Source organism: Trichechus manatus, unplaced genomic scaffold (genome assembly GCF_000243295.1).
Source record: "Trichechus manatus latirostris isolate Lorelei unplaced genomic scaffold, TriManLat1.0 scaffold00027, whole genome shotgun sequence".
Lineage (NCBI taxonomy): Eukaryota > Metazoa > Chordata > Mammalia > Sirenia > Trichechidae > Trichechus > Trichechus manatus.
Window position 1 is genome coordinate 15364282 of NW_004443963.1, and position 18078 is coordinate 15382359.

An 18078-nucleotide genomic window follows, 5' to 3' on the forward strand; every position below is an offset into this window, starting at 1 on the left:
CACGGAAGTATCCCATTCTTCTAGCCCAGGGTTTCTCAACCTTGGCACTGTTAACATTCGAGGCTTGATCATTTTTTTTTTTTGGTGGTGGGGGGCGCTATCTTGTGCATTGTAGGATGTTTAGCAGCATCTCTGGCCTCTACCCCTAGATTCCAGTAGCACCCTCTAATTGTAGCAACCAAAAAAGACAAAAAAGATCTCCAAAAAAAAAAAAAAGAAAACTTGTTACAGTAGAGTTGATTCCAACTCTTGGCAACCCCATATGTTACAGAATAGAACTGGATTCTATAGGGTTTTCTTGCCTGTAATCTTTACAGAAGCAGATCACCAGGACTTTCTTTCCTGCCACCACTGGGTGGGTTTGAACCACCAACCTTTAGGTTAGTAGTTGAGAGCAAACTCGTTCGTGCCACCCAGGGACCTTAAAAGATCTCCAGAACAAAAACCAAACCCGTTGCTGTCGAGTCAATTCTGACTCATAGCGACCCTATAGGACAGAGTAGGACTGCCCCATAAGGTTTCCAAGGAGCAGTTGATGGATTCGAACTGCCGACCTTTTGGTTGGCAGCCATAGCTCTTAACAACTACGTCACCAGGATTCCATTGCCAAATGTCTCCTGGGGTGGGGGTGGGGGCAGGGGCACAATCACCCCCAGTTGAGAACCACTGCTCTATCTGCAGTTAACACACAGTTGACCACAGCAGTCAGGAACTGTGAAGAAAGGAAACCCCAAAGTGGAGGAGGGGGTCCCTGTCTCCCCGTCATAATCCCCTTCCCTTGAGGCTGCGTTTAGCAGTTTAAAAGCCCCCTTCCTTTCTTGCTAGTTTCAGACAAACTTTGTTTTCTCCCCCGGAAGGTTGCTGCCCCTTGGAGGAGAGCGGTTTGTCTACAGCATGTGTTGGTTCTGATCTAGCTTCCTGTCCCAGCTACTCCATTCCAGGCTGCCTGACACGCTGCTGAGCCTTTCCGAGCCTCAGCTTTGACTTTAAAATGGGGATGATAGTACTTTCCCTGAGAGCTATGAGGATTAATGAGATAAATCCACAAAAACTGTTTAGCTTGGTGCTGAGCACAGAGTATAAACAGCACGTATTACTGTTATTTGTTAAGGAATTTTACGTAGCCAGCATGTTGAATATCTCCTGTGCTTCAGGCATTGGGGGAGAGAGCAAGGAAGAAGAGAATTGTGTCGTGCTTGACTACTAACCAAAAGGTTGGCAGTAACCTACCCAGCGGCACTGGGGAAGAAAAGCCTGGAAATCTGCTTCCGTAAAGATTACAGCCAAGCAAATCCTGTGGAGCAGCTCTACTTTATAACACATGGGGTCGCCATGAGTCGGAATCAACTTCACGGCAAAGGGTTTGGTTTGGGTTTTTTTCGATCCTGCCCTCACAAAGTTTCAAGCCAGGGAGGGAAACTGGCTTTATATCATATTTCCACGAAGAAGGGAGTACTGTGAAATGATTCATTATACAACAGACTCATTTTACAGATGTGAAAGCAAGTTCAGAGAGGTTCCGTGATTTGCCCAAGGATGCGCAGCTTATTAGAGAGAGGGGCCAGTCCCCACTGAACTTAGAACTCTCAGTGGAAGAGCCCCTCCAGTGGGTCGCACCTGTGGTGGTTTTCTGACTGTCAGGATCTAGGGGAGAATGGAGTGTAACCCAGGTTTGGAAACACACATGACAAGCTCATGAAAGAGGGCCAAGTGTTCCCCAACTCCACATGGAACCGCCTTGAGCAGTGGAGTTTAAGCTGCAGTCAAGGGGTTTGAGTAAGGCTCCCTTACCCCACCTAGTCCAACCTTGGCAAGGAAACCCAGGCTGGTCCAAACCAGTTGCCGACGAGTTGATTCCGACTCATGACAACCCCATGTGTGTCAAGAGTAGAACTGTGCTCCACAGGGTTTTCAATGGCTGATTTTTCCGAAGTACATCACCAGGCCTTTTTTCCATAATGCCCCTGGGTAGACTTGAACCTCCAACCTTTTGGTTAACAGCTGAATGCATTAACCATTTACGTCACCCAGGGACTCCAAGCTGGGCGTATGCCTCCTGAGAAGGTCCCCGGCAGGTCTGGGCATGTCCAGGGGAGGCCTGCCCGGAGGAAGCAGAAAGATTTGGCAGAGCCTTAAGTTGCAGCTTAACTTTTCAGAAGCTTGTCAGGAGGGACCCAAGGCCCCTGAACTCCCAGAATAATTAACCACTGGCTGCCAGGGCTCCTTGTTAACCAGCAACCCAGGGCCCCTGTCAGCAGCCACCCCACCTATCCACATGTTCCATGCAGGAGCTTGCAATACTGCACAGCCAGACTGATGACATTTGGGTCCATTTGGCAAATATTTGCTGAGCACCTCCTCTGTGGCAGGGACAGTAGGGAATGCGTTTCCCAACATGTCTAACCAGCTGCTCAGGAATGTTTCTACTCCTGGGACCATGGCCTGAAGGGGCCGTGGCCGAAAGCCCCCACCCACACAAAGGACTAACTAATGGATCCAGTGTGGCCATCCGGTCCTGGTGCTGCAGAATCAACCCCATAAGCTCTGCCTTCTAGACCCTGTCAGTCCCTCAGTCTTCTCATCTGAAAATTGGGGGCAGACTCCAGCCTGCTTCGCACAGGGTGGGTGTGAGGCCAAATAAGGTAACACTCAAAGCAATATAAGGTGTCACTTCTACGGGAATAACCCCAGCTATAGAAGCACAAGGAAGCTTTATGATCCTTAACTCTTGAAGAATGAGTCACACAGGAGCTGAAATTTTCAGGCAACTGAAGCATTATCATTTAAGCACCAAAACTTTTAACATATTAACCCATTATTGTTGCTGTCCTGTGCCCTCCAATTAATTCCAACTAATGGCGACCCCATGTGTTACAGGGTAGAACTGCTCCATAGGATTTTCTTGGTTATATGCAATCTTAACAGAAGCGGATTGCCAGATCTTTTCTTCTGCTGTGCTGCTGGGTGGGTTCAAACCATCAACTTTTCAGTTACCAGCTGAACAAAAACCATGTCCACTCAGGGACCTCAGTAACCTGTAAGAAGTGGAAACCAGTGTACTGACAATACCTGAACTCTCCGTGGGTTTGATTCATTGCTCTATTGCTCAGTGATATCCTCAGGGACTGTTTGCCCCTGAACTGAATGGCTCGAACTGAGTGCCTGTCCAGTGCTCATGTTCTTGCTGCTCTGCACCATCCTGCTTTTACGCAGACTCCCCTCCTCGGCCTCCTTCCAGGCCTGCTCCTTCGGGATGATACCCTCCATTCCAGAGGCTTAAACCACTGTACGGAGCTCAGGGACTCCCCAGTCTGTGCCTCCAGTTGCTTGCCCTCCCCTGAACTCCAGGTCCCTGTGTCCACTGCCTGCTGGATGCCCAAGCCTGCCGCACCCCAGCGCCCCATTCATGTTCCCTGTCGCAGCGTTCTCAGCCATCTGCCCTTGGTTACTGCACTCAGGGCTGGCAGTGAGTTATCGAGACCCTGCCTCCCTCAGCTCCACAGCCGCCCAGCACTGAGGCCAGGAGATTTCCACCTGTTTCCACCACCCTGTCCAGGTCCCCTCCCTTGCCCCACACTCAACATACGCAGACACAGCCCTGTTTCATCTGTTAATTCAAGCCTACTGGATCTAGGGGCACCGAGGATAAAGGCAGACCGTGAGAGGGGGAGGGACGGACACACAGACCGGCCATTAGAACACATGATGAGTGTCTGAGAGATGGAAACATTGGGCAGGTAGAGGGCGGAGGGGCTGATTCCGGGTCTGAGAGGCACCTCTGGGGGGCACTGACTGCTCTTTATGAATTCCCTAGACTGAGCCCTCACCCCATGTAGAGAGGTAGTGTGGGGCAGGGTTCGGGGCAGCCTCTGGAGGCTTCAGGTCCCTGCTGCCCACTCCCTGGCTGTGTGAGTGTGCCGAGTGCTTCAGTTTCCCCATCTGTGACTGGGGATTATCTTGGTGCATACCTGTCTTATTTTTCTAGGGCTGCTGTGACAAATGACTGCAAACTGGGTGGCTTAAGACAACAGAAATTTCTTCCCTCACAGTTCTGGAGGCTAGAAGTACAAAATCAAGGTGTCAGCAGGGCCACGCTCCCTCCAGAGGCTCTTCCTCTGAAGAATCTTTGTTTGCCTCTTCTAACTTCTGGTGGCTGCCAGCAATCCATGGTGTTCCTTGGCTTGTAGCTGCATCACTCACACCTCTGCCTCTGTTGTCAGTGGACTTCTTCCTGTGCATCTGTCTCTGTCTCTGTTTTCTCTTATAAGAACATCAGTCACTGGATTTAGGACCCATCCTAATCCAGTATGACCGAGTCTTAACTAGTTACATCTGTAGTCAAATAAGGTCACATGTTGAGGCTCTGGGTGGACTTGAAGGGGCCCTGGTGGTTCAGTGGTTAGGCACTCAGCTGCTAACCGAAAGGTTGGTAGTTCAAACCCACCAGCCGTTCCATGGAAGAAAGAAGTGATGGTCTGCTCCTGTAAAGATTTACAGCCTTGGGAACCCTGTGGGGCAGTTCTACTGTGTTCTATTAGTTGGGATCAACTTGACAGCAGTGGGTTTTGGGTTTTTGGTGGGTGGACATGAATTTGGGGGGACATTTTCAACCCATCTGTCATGGATTGAATTGTGTCACCCAAAAATATCTGTCAACCTGAGTAGTCCATGACTCCCAGTATTGGTGATTGTCCACTATTTTGTCATCTGATTTGATTTTCCTATGTGTTGTAAATGCTATCTCTATAATGTTGATGAGGTGGGATTAGAGGCAGTTGTGTTAATGAGGCGGGACTCAATCTACAAGATTAGATTGTGTTTTAAGTCAATCTCTTTTGAGATTTTAAAAGAGAATGGGGCAGAGAGACATGGGAACCCCATAACACCAAGAAAGCAGTGCCAGGAGCAGAGCGTGTCCTTTGGACTTAGGGTTCCTGTGTGGAGAAGCTCCTAGACCAGGGGAAGATTGATGACAAGGACCTTCCCTCAGAGCTGACAGAGAGGGAACGCCTTTCTCTGGAGCTGGCACCCTGAATTTGGACTTCTAGCCTACTAGACTGTGAGAGAATAAATTTCTCTTTGTTAAAGCCATCCATTTGTGCTATTTCTGTTATAGGAGCCCCAGATAATTAAGACACCAGCACAACACCTCATAGGGTTACTATGAGGATAGAAATGACTTGATTCCTACAGAGCACTGAGAAGAGAACCTAGCATAGTGAGCACTAAGTAATGTTTGTTTTATTTGTATTGCTTATATTACTGTATTTGTATGCTTGTTGTTATGGATAGAATTGTGTCCCCCCAAAATGTATGTTAACTTGGCTAGGCCATGATTCCAAGTAGTATGTGGTTGTCCACCATTTTGTGATCTGATGTGATTATCCTACGTGTTGTGAATCATAACCTGTATGATATTAATAAGGTAGAATTAGAGGCAGTTATGTTAATGAGGCAGGACTCAATCTGCAGGATTAGGTTGTATTTTGAGTCAATCTCTTCTGAGATGTGAAAGAGAGAATTGAGCAGAGAGGAGAGGATCTCATGCCACCAAGAAAAAAGTGCCAGGAGCAGAGTGTGTTCTTTGGACCCGGGGTTCCTGCATGGAGAAGCTCCTAGACCAGGGGAAGATTGATGACAAGGACCTTCCTCCAGAGCCGACAGAGAGAGAAAGCCTTCCCCTGGAGCTGGTGCCCTGAATTCGAACGTCTAGCCTCCTAAACTGTAAGAGAATAAACTTCTGTTTGTTAAAGCCATCCACTTGTGGTATTTCTGTTGTAGCAGTAGTAGATAACTAAGACACTTGTATTGTTTGTATTACTGCTGTTATTAACATTCTAATCTGGACCTCTCCTGCCTCGCTTTGCCTGACTGTAAACTCTTCAGGGGTACTATATCTTATTCATCTTTTTTTTGGCACCAGGACAGTGACTGACATGTGACGGGGGCTTAATGAGTGCTTGACATATAAATATAAAGGAGCCCTGATAGCATGGTTATTAAAGCCCTAGGCTGCTAACTGAAAGGTCAGTGGTTCAAACCCACCAGCCACCTCGAGGGAGAAAGATGTGGCAGTCTGCTTCCATAAAGATTTATAGCCTCAGAAACCCTATGGGGCAGTTCTACTCTGTCCTATAGGGTCGCTGTGGGTTGAATAGACTTGACGGCAATGGGTTAACCATTCAGGGGCTAACCAAAAGGCTGGCAGTTCAAACTCACCAGCCACTTCTCAGTAGAAAGATGTAGCAATCTGCTTCTGCAAAGATTACAGCCTAGAAAACCCTATCAGGCAGTTCTACTGTGTTCCATAGGACTGCTATGAGTCAGAATCGATGGCAATGTGACATATAAATGAATGCACTAAGAGAGACCTTAATAACCACTCTTATCTACCAAGCCCTTTCCATGTACCCAGGAGGATGCTAAGTGCTCTATATCCATTTAATCCTCCCAGCAAGCCTGGAAAACTGGTTATGAGCCCCAATTTTACAGATAAGGAAGGTGGGGGCTTAGAGAGGTCAGGCGACTCACCCAAGGTCATATGGCGTGTTAGGACTGGGGCTGGGGTTTGAAATCTGGACAGAATGACTACAAGACAGAGGAGGGAGTGGGGGCTTCTCTCCGGATGAGGAGAAGGGCTTTGTAAAGGAGATGATGGTGGTGCTGAAAATTAAAAAGGAAGCCCCCACAAACACGCACAGTCGCTCATGCACGCATACATGCGCATACCTTTGTTCACAGGTGAGGAATAAGGGAACCAGTGGCCAGTTTGCTGGGCCAGCTGTTGTTGTTAGTTGCTGGGCCAGCTGGGCACTCTGCAAAATTTCTCCAGGACTCCTGTATACAAGGTGAGCTCTCTCTCTTTAAATAATTTAGCCCAAAACAGCAGAGAAAAGGGCAAGGTAGCAGACAATCACCAGGTGCTAAAAACTAGGCAGCATAATTAGCTGGCCCAGAGCTGGGGAGGGGCCTCCAGGTGTTCCTAGGTGAGCCAGGTGTCAGGGAGGCTTCATGGAGGCGGTGCGGTGAGGGCGGCTGATTACTATGGTGGGGCTCATTGGCGCCCACTGTTCCTTCTCAGGCTTCCTCCTCTGCTGAAAACAAATAAAACAAAATAAACAGGTTGCCATCAAGTCAATTCCAACTCATAGCAACCCTATGGGTCAGAGGAGAACTGCCCCATAGGGTTTCCAAGGCTTGCCACATCTTTCTCTCGCAGAGCGGCTGACAGGTTTAAACTGCCAACCTCATGGTTAGCAGCCAAACTCTTAAGCACTACGCCACCAGGGCTCCTCTAAGCCTGTCAGAAGAACAAAAGAAGGCCTGGAACAGAATTCCTCATTCACTCTCCACAGGTGTGCTTGGGGAGGGGGGAATGTTTACCTGCCACATAACACCCCACCCCCGGGAAGAGGGGGGCTTCCCAAAGAAGTGCCACTAGGAGGGTCAGCACCCCAGAGAAAAAAATAAACTGAAGCTGCTCCTTGGAAACCCAATGGGGCGGTTCTACTCTGTTCTACAGGGTCGCTATGAGTTGGAAGCAACTTGAAGGTAGGGTTTGGTTTGGTTTTTGGTTCTAACAGGCTTGGGCTACAGATGCCACCGCCTGACACTGAAGAAGGAGCTGAGCATGAGTCTAGGGGCCGGAACCTGTGTGATGGGCAGGGCCAGGCAGAAACAGACAAGAGCCCCTGCAGGCCTGCAGAGAGCTCCAGGGTGGCAAGAGCTGCTCTTGGCACTTCTGGTCTGGGCTCTCCCTCATGCTACTGCCCATCCTCAGGATACCCACGCATTCCTCACTCCCCCGCTTCTGAGATTCTGGCTCCCTGGCTGCCCTTCATGGGCCTTGTACTTGCGTGCAGCCTCTGGCATCTTGACTCAGTGGCCCTTGGCATGACCCATTGTGGCATCTGCTCCGGCCACACCAGCTCCCTCTTGACCCCAGGCAGTGTCTGGGCTGGCACCTAAGCCTCCTAGACTCCTGGAAGCTGTCTTCTTCCTCCTTTCCCACAGCATGGACTGTCCCAAGAGCAGGCAGCAGCAGGCAGTGGGAGAGAGGAGCTATGGGTGCAAATGGGCAGTGTGTGGCTAGGTGGGGAGAACCCCCAAAAATCCCCCATGGAGGCCTGGCAAGTGCTTTGCCAGCAGTCAGCCGGGGAGCTGGCCCGAGGTGGGAGGTAGGGCAGGACTGCCAACATGAGGTGAACTGGGACACAAAGAGCCAGAAGAGGATGTTGAGCTGAGATCCTTCAAATACAGATCCAGAGGGCAGGAGCAGGCAAGGAGAATGGGAGACTGGGCACTGGAGCAGGGAGGGAGCTGGAGCCAGCCAGGAGCAAAGGGAGGGGGGAATGGCCCCCGGAAGCTGCTGCTGCCTGGCCTGGCCATTGGGTGCATTGGGTGTGGGTGTGTCTTGGCTGGCTGACAGGTTCAACCTTGGCCTTACAAATTGCAGTAGAGACAGGGTTATCAAGGGAGGTCATGCGCTTGCCAAGTGAGGACAGTGGAGTCCAGCTACTGCAAACAGTAGTTGCGGTAACCGGGCTCCAGTTATCGTCACACCCATCCATTTTCATGCCAACCGATTCCACTGCCCTTTTTTTTTTTTAATTGGCTACAAGAAATGTTTATTAAAGATCTCAGAATAAAATATTAGAATAGGTAACTAGAGGAAGTTGTGAATTCACTGTCGTAAATCATTGTGTTTTTGTTTTTAAATAATAACGTGTTGTTTGAGCAGACAGTGCAGGCACTCTGAATAAAATTCAACAGGTTCCAAAAGGTGCGTGAGGAGTCTCCCTTCCCTCCCAGCCCCAGCGAGCCAGTTCTCTTCTCCAGGGCAACCACTGTTACAGTTCCTTTTGTGTTCCTCCAGAGACGATTTGTGCATATAAAATACGAACAGATAAGTGTATGTATACATTTTTTTTTCCATAAATGGATTCCAAGCTTACACAGAGTTCTTCACCCTGGTTTTTCTCTTAACAATATACTTTGGTGATTGTCCCCTATTAGGACAGAGGTACTACATCCCCTGAAAGGCCAGGGGTGTTCCTTTCATGGATCTACCATTCTTTATTTAACTAGGTCCCAGTATTTTGCTGCTACACATGATGTTGCCGTGAATAACTTGACACCTTAACTTGACATAGGCACATATCTCTGTAGAATAAATCCCTAGAAGCATCTCCCTGTGTCTTAGTGTCTTTGTGCTGCCGTAACAGAAGTACCACGAGTGGGTGACTTTGAAGAACAAATTTATTTTCTCACAGTTCTGGAGGCTGAAAGTTCAAACCAGGGTCTCGGCCCTGTAGATTCCTTCCTTGTTGGTCACCCTGGGCCTTCCTTGGTTTTTTTGCAATCCTCACATGGCATCTGTCTAATCTGCTCTTTTCTTATTACTCAGAGTGATTAGATTTAGAACCCACAGTACTGGGTACAATCAAATTAACATAACAAAGAAAACCCTATTTCCAAACAGGATTATATCCACGGGTATAACCCTATTTCCAAACAGGATTATATCCACGGGTATAGGGGTTAGGATTCCAATACATATTTTGGAGTGACGCAATTTAATCCATAACATTCTGCATCTTGAGGCAAGGGTCTGAGTCTTATTCATGTTGGGAGTGCCAGCACTTAGCATGGTGTGGGCACATAGTTGGTGCTCCATAAATGTTGAAAGTGTGCCAGGATGTTAAGCATGGGGCTTTTCATCAGGCCCGGGTGGTTTCAAAGGGGAAGTCTACCAAACCTTCAAGGACCGGATAGTCCCAATGCTCCATAAAATGTTCCAGAGCACAGAAAATAAAAGTAAACTTCCTAAATCTTTTCATGAAACAAGGATAACATGGATAACCCTGATGAAAACCGAAAAAACCAATATTGTGGCCGTCGAGTCAATTCCAACTCATAGCGACCCTATAAAGACAGTATAATAAAAGAAAAAGAATACTACAGACCAGTTTTGCTTGTTTCTATCAATTCAGAAGTACTGAATAAAATATTAGCAAACAGAATCCAATATAATATTAAGACAACCATGACCAGGTCAATTTGTTCTAGGAATGCAAGATTAAATCAATTTTAGGAAATCCATGAACATGTTGTTCTTGTTTTGTTGTTATTGATTTTGTTTTTGTTTTTGGTTTGTGACTTTGGAGACCACACGTGTTACAGAGCAGAACTGCTCCATAGGGTTTTCTTGGCCATGGTGCAGTGGTTAAGAGCTCAGCTGCTAAACATAATGTTGGTGATTTGAATCTACCAGCTGCTCCACCAGAGAAAGATGTGGCAGTCTGCTTCTGTAAAGATGACAACTTTGGAAACCCTATGAGGTGGTTCTACTCTGCCCTATAGGGTCACTATGAATCAGAATTGACTTAAGGGCAATGGGTTTTGGGTTTTTTTGGAATCTTTATGGAAGCAGATCGTCAGACCTATTTCTTTTGAGGTGCGTCTGGGTGTGTTCCAATTGCCAACCTTTTGGTTATCAGGCGCATGCAAACTATTTGTGCCATGCGGGGGCCTTCATGAATATGTTGTTGTCCAGTTGAGGTCGACTCATGGTGACCTTACGTATAACAGAATGAAATGTTACCCGGTCCTGTACCATCCTCACAATTGTTGGCGTTTTTGAGCCCATTGTTGTAGCTATTGTGTCAATCTATCTAGGAATGCAAGATCGGATTAATTCTAGGATATCTATGAATATAATACACCATATTAATATGTATAAGGAGAAAGATCGTATGACTATCTCCATAAACCAAAAAAAAAAAAAAAAAGTTGCTGTTGAGTCGATTCTGACTCATAGCTACCCTATAGGACAGAGTAGAACTGCCCCATAGCATTTCCAAGGAGCAGCTGGTGGATTCGAACTGTGGACTTTTTGGTTAGCAGCCGTAGCTCTTAACCACTGCACCACCAGGGCTCCAACTATCTCCATAGTTGATGAAAATCCTTCGACAAAATTTAACACCCAATCTTAATGAAAACACTCAGAAAAATAGAAATTGATGGATACTTTCTTAACATGGTAAAATGTGTATACTTGAGTTCTAAAGCCAGCATTTTAGCTAATAGGGAAACACTAGAGGCATTTCCACTAAGATCAGGAACAAGTTAAGTATGCCCAATATCTCCATTACTATTCAGTATTGTACAAGAGGTATTGTTGTTACTAGGTGTTGTCGAGTTGGTTCTAACTCATAGTGAACCTATGTACAACAGAATGAAACGCTGCCTGGTCTTGTGCCATCCTCACAATCGCTTTTATGCTTGAGCCCATCGTTGCAGCCACTGTGTCAATCCATCTTGTTGAAGATGTTCCTCTTTTTGCTGACCCACTACCTTACCAAGTATGATGTCCTTCTCCAGGGACTAGTTCCTTCTAATAACATGTCCAAAGTATGTGAGACGAAGTCTCGCCATCCTTGCTTCTAAGGAACATTCTGGCTGTACTTCTTCCAAGACTGATTTGTTTGTTCTTCTGGCAGTCCATGGTATATTCTACACTCTTCGCCGACACCGTAATGCAAAGGAGTCAGTTCTTCGGTCTTCCTTATTCATTGTACAGCTTTTGCATGCATATGTTGTTGTTGTTGTTAGGTGCCTATGAGTCTGTTCCGACTCATAGCAACTGTATGTGCCACAGAACGAAACACTGCCCAGTCCTGTGCCATGCTGACAATCCTTGTTATGCTTGAGCCCATTGTTACAGTCACTGTGTCAATCCATCTTGTGGAGGGTCTTCCTCTTTTTTCGCTGACCCTGTACTTTACCAAGCATGATGTCCTTCTCCAGGAACTGAACCCTCCTGACAACATGTCCGAAGTATGTAAGACGTAGTCTCGCCATCCTTGCTTCTAAGGACCATTCTGGTTGTACTTCTTCCAAGACAGATTTGTTCATTCTTTTGGCAGTCCATGGTATATTCAATATTCTTCGTCAACACCACAATTCAAAGGTGACAATTCTTCTTCAGTCCTTCTTATTTATTGGCCACCTTTCGCATGCATATGAGGCGATTGAAAATACCATGGCTTAGCTCAGGCACAACTTCATCCTCAGAATGACATCTTTGCTTTTCAACACTTTAAAGAAGTCTTTTGCAGCTGATTTGCCCAACGTAACACATTGTTTGATTTCCTGGCCGCTGCTCCCATGGGTGTTAATTGTGGATCCAAGTAAAATGAAATCCCTGGCAACTTCAATATTTTCTGTTTATCATGATGTTGCTTATTGGTCCAGTTGTGAGGATTTTTTGTTTTCTTTATGTTGAGGTGAAATCCATACTGAAGGAAGTAGTCTTTGATTTTCATCAGTAAGTGCTTCAAGTCCTCTTCACTTTCTGCAAGCAAGGTTGTGTCATCTGCATAACACAGGTTGTTAATGAGTCTTTCTCCAATCCTGTTGCCATGTTCTTCTTCATATAGTCCAGCTTCTTAGATTATTTGCTCAGCATACAGACTGAATAAGCATGGTGAATGAATACAACCCTGATGCACACTTTCCTGACTTTAAACCACACAGTATCCCCTTGTTCTGTTCAAATGACTGCCTCTTGGTCTGTGTACAGGTTCCCCATGAGAGCAATTAAGTGTTCTGGAATTCCCGTTGTTTGCATTGTTTTCCATAATTTGTTATGATCCACACAGTCGAATGCCTTTGCATAGTCAATAAAACACAGGTAAACATCTTTCTGGTATTCTCTGTTTCCAGCCAAGATCCATCTGACATTAGTAATGATATCCGTCATTCCAAGTCCTCTTCTGAATCTGGCTTGAATTTCTGGCAGTTCCCTGTCAATGTACTGCTGCAACCACTTTTGAATGAAAATATACTCTGAAATATATTTTAAATGAAAATATACTCTAAAAACTCTGTAATTAAAACAATTTGTTACTTGTGCATGAATAGACAGACCAGTGGAATAGAATAAAAATTCCAGAAATAGGTCCAAGTACAGAGGGAAATTTAATATATGATAAAGGTGGCATTTCAAACCACTGGGACAAAAATGAGCTTGTTAATAAATGTTCAGGGACAACTGATTAGTATTTGTAAAATGATAAAATTAGATCTTTATCTCACACAATGGATGCACTCCAAATGGATCAGAAATCTAAATATAAAAAATGAAATATCCAAGTGATGGGAAGAAATATGGATGAATTTGTCTATAACCTGAGTGTATGCAAAAGTTTTCTAACTGACCCAAAATCCAAATGCAAATATATATATTAGAAGTATATATATATATATATATACACACGCACACTATATATATACACATAAGTGTATATATATATACACATAAGTGTATATATATATATACACATAAGTGTATATATATATATACACATAAGTGTATATATATATATACACATAAGTGTATATATGTATATATACGTATATATATATAAATTGACTGCATTAAATTTTTTTTTACACTGTAAACAAAAAACACTATAAACAAAGGCAAAAGACCAACGACAGTGGAGCCAACATGGCATTATAGACAGAAGCACCACGCCATCCCTCCACAGCAAAGACCTGAAAAACTAAGTAAAACAGAGACAAATGTCAATCCGGGAAATGTAAGCATCAAATAAAGAGATAAAGAGCTCAACCAAATACCAAATGGAATAAGACACTGACAGAGAACAGAGAGCAAGGAGAGTTACTAGCGGAGGTCCCTTATCAGCTAACACAGCACGGATTCACCGTCTCGGACTTCTGTTGGAGATCGGTGGACAGGGAGTACGGGAAAGCAAACTCATGGAGCTCCTAGCAGGAGACAGAGCACCAGTAACCAGTGATACACGCTTTCCCACCCTCCACTCTGCCTCCCCCTGCTCAGCCTTCGCTGCTTTCTGGTGGGCCGATTTGCTGCTTCCTAGCAGGCTGATCCATACCTTCCCGGATGGCCAATCTGCTGCTTCCTAGCAGACCATGACTGTGGCATGAGAGGCCCTGGTTCCATGACTTGTGATTCACCCTGCCCACACCAGCTGGCTTCACTGCCATTTCTTTGTTACTGGTGTTGCTTTTTTCGGCCTCTTTTGGTTTCTTCCCTGCCTCTCCCCTCCTCCCCTCCTTTCTGTCAAACACTTGACTCTGTGTGCCATCTTTGCTTCTTCTTGACAGGCTGTGAAGCACCACTCGGCTGGGGAACTGCTTCCCCGGTCAGCGCCACCAAGCTGGTGGGGTCCCTGGGGGCTTTTTCTCTATTTTTTTCTTTTTCTTTGTTTGTTTGTTTTCTTGTTCTTGTTTCCTTTTTATTTTTCTTCATTTCTCAGTTTCTCATCTCTTTCTACTTACCTTCTTTTCCTGTCTCCTGAATACCTGGCGCTGTGTATCATCTCCACCCCTTCTAGCCAGGCTGTACTGTGCAGCTTGGAAGCTGCTTCCCTGGTCTGCGCAGTTGCACTGGTGGATACCTGGGGGTTTTTTTTTTATTATTTAATTTAATTTATTTTCCTTTTTGTTTTTCTCCATTTCTCAGTTTCTCATCTCTCCACTCCAATGGCAGGCTCCTTCAGCACTTTTTTCTTTTGGCTCCTGTTTCACTCTCCTCTCTCTGTTCTTTCCTGTACCCAGCCTAGCTCCACACATCACAACCTCCTCCTCCCCCTTCCTCCTGGCTATCTGCACCATGTACTGAACATTGCACTGCTGAGCAGTACAGGCACAGCCTACTGGAACTTGCCCTGCACTGACCCCTGGCTCACCTTGTCAGCCTCAGTACGTGCCACAAACAACCCATCCAAGCCCCTCCCCTTCAACTGGACCTGCCCTGCTGCACCATAGCTGAGCAACTGGCCCTTCCCATTGGACAAGGAGGTGAAAAATATCGTGTCCACAGACAAGTAAACAACAAAGAATACACAGCCCACCTGCTCAGACATAACCAAATAAAACAAAAAAGCAGGGCAAAACAAACAAACCTACAATCAATAAACAAATAAAATAACTACTGAATGTTCTGAAGACAGCAGACAACATCAAAACATAAAAAAAAAGACAGGATGGTTCTAGTACGTGTCCAAAATAAAACAGCAGATGACTTTCCAGTAGAAGAAAAGGCACTAGAACTACCTGATAGGGAATTCAAACCTCTAATATTCAGAGCTACCCAAGAGTAGAAGCAAAAAGCTAACAAAAATGAGGAAAAAATAGACTAATTCATGGAAAATGCAGACAAATTCATAAAAAACACAAGCAACAAAATGGAAGAATTCAGGAAAATAATACAGGAACAAAATGCCAAAATAAATTCACAACTAGAAATCATACAAAACAATAATTAGAAATACAAAAGATAAGCAACAGAAATGGACAGTGTCATAGAAAGCCTGAGGAGCAGGCTTGAAATGATGGAAGGCAGGATCAGCGAAATTGAAGACAAACACTTGGAGACAACTTTGTTTGAGGAAAAATCAGAAAAAAGAACAAAGAAAAATGAAGAAACCCGTAGAATTATGTGGGATACAGTCAAAAGCAAAAATCTGCAAGTGATCAGAATCCCAGAACAGGGGAGAAAATAGAAAGCACAGAGGGGATCATTGAAGAATTGCTGACAGAAAACTTCCTTAATATCATGAAAGATGAAAAGCTGACCATCCACGAAGCTCAACAAATACCATATAGGATAGACCCCAAAAGAAAATCACCAGGCATATCATAATCACACTTGCTAAACCAAAGACAAAGAAAGAATCCTGAGAGCAGCTCAAGAAAAACAAAAAGTCACATACAGAGGGGAAACAATAAGACTAAGTTCTGATTACTCAGCAGAAACCATGCAGGCAAGAAGGTAATGGGATGACATATATAAAACCTTGAAAGAAAAAAATTGTCAACCCATAATAATATATCCAGCAAAACTCTCATTCAGATATGATGGTGAAATTAGGGCATTTCCAGATAAACAGAAATTAAGGGAATATGTAAAAACAAAACCAAACTTAAAAGAACTATTAAAGGGAGACTTTCGGTTTGAGAACAGAAAACAGCCTGAATCTAGGATGCAAGATTGCACCAGGCAGATACCAACCTAGGAAATGAAATCTTAAGGAGTATTCAAATCCTAAAGATTTACAACAGGGTACCAGAGAGGTTAATCTGCAAATAACAACAACATCAAAACAATAAAAGAGGGAATAAATGGTGTAGGTATAGAACTTTCTAATGAAGAGAAAGGGAAGGTATACTAAGTAATAACAGACTGGTTCAAACCTGGGAAGATAAGGGTAAATTTCAAGGTAATCACAGAGAAAGTTAACTAACCTACTCATCAAAATAAAGAAGAAAAATATAAAGTCTCAGAAAAAATAAAACCTAAAAAACAAAAGAAATGAAAAAAATCCACAAATAAAAGGAATTCAGCACAAGAGAGTAAGAGGAACAAAGAAATCATCAGCACCACAAAAAAAAGCATTACAAAATGACAGCAATAAACTCACACCTATCAATAATTACACTAAATGTAAATGGCCTAAATGCACCCATAAATAGAGAATGACAGAATGGATTAAAAAAACAGGATCCATCTATATGCTGTCTATGATAGACACAACTTAGAAACAAAGACACAAATTTATTAAAAATCAAAGGATGGAAAAAATATATATCTAGCAGACAACTACTGAAAAAGAGCAGGAGTGGCAATACTAATCTCAGTTAAAATAAACTTTAAAACAAAATCCACCATAAAAGACAAAGAAGGGCACTATATCATGATTAAAGGGATGATCCATCATGAAGACATAACCATAATAAACATCTATGCACCCAATGACAGGGCTCCAAAATACATACAACAAACTTTAATAGCACTGAAAAGAGAAATTGACAGTTCTACTGTAATAGTAGGAGACTTCAACACACTACTCTTGGTAAAGGACAGAACATCTAGAAAGAAACTCAACAAAGATACAGAAGATCTAAAGGGCACAATCAGCCAACTTGAACTCATAGACATATATAGAACACTCCATTCAACAGCTGCAAAGTACACATTCTTGTCTAACACACATGGAACATTTTCCAGAAGAGACCACATCTTAGGCCACAAAGCAACCCTCAACAAAATCCAAAACATTGAGATAATACAAAGTATCTTCTCTGATCACAACACCACCAAAGTAGAAATTAACAACAGGAAGAGCAAGGAAAAAAGTCAATTACATGGAAACTAAATAACATCCTACTTAAAAACCACTGAGTAATAGAAGAAATCAAAGATGGAATCAAAAAATTCCTAGAATCAAATGAGAATGAAAACACATCATGCCAAAACTTTTGGGACACAGCAAAGGCCGTACTTAGAGGTCAATTTATAGCAATAGATTGCACACACCAAAAAAAAGAAAGGGACAACATCAAAACATTAGCTACACAACTTGAACAAATAGAAAGAGAACAGCAAAAGAAGCCTACAGCCACCAGAAGGAAGGAAATAATACAGATCATAGCAGAAGTAAATGGGATAGAGAATAGAAAAACAATAGAAAGAATCAACAAAACCAAAAGTTGATTCCTGAAAGAATCAACAAAATCGACAAACCAGTAGCCAAAGTGATAAAAGAAAAACAGGAGAGGACGTAAATAACCCAAATAAGAAATGAAATGGGCAACATTGCAACAGACCCAACTGAATTAAAAAGGATCATAATGGATTATTATGAAAAACTATACTCTAACAAATTTGAAAATCTAGAGGAAGTGGACAAATTTCCAGAAACACACTACCTACCCAAACTATCACAAATTGATGTTGAAAATCTGACAGACCCATAACAAGAGAAGAGATTGAAAAGGTAATAAAAAAACTCCCAACATAAAAAAAGCCCTGGCCCAGCTGGCTTCGCTGGAGAATTCTACCAAACATTCAGAGAAAAGCTTACACCAGTACTATTCAAACTATTTCAGAACATAGAAAAGGAAGGGATACTTCCATTCTATGAAACCGGCATAACCCTGATACCAAAACCAGGCAAAGATACCACAAAAAAAGAAAATTACAGACCAATATCTCTCATGAATATAGATGCAAAAATTCTCAACAAA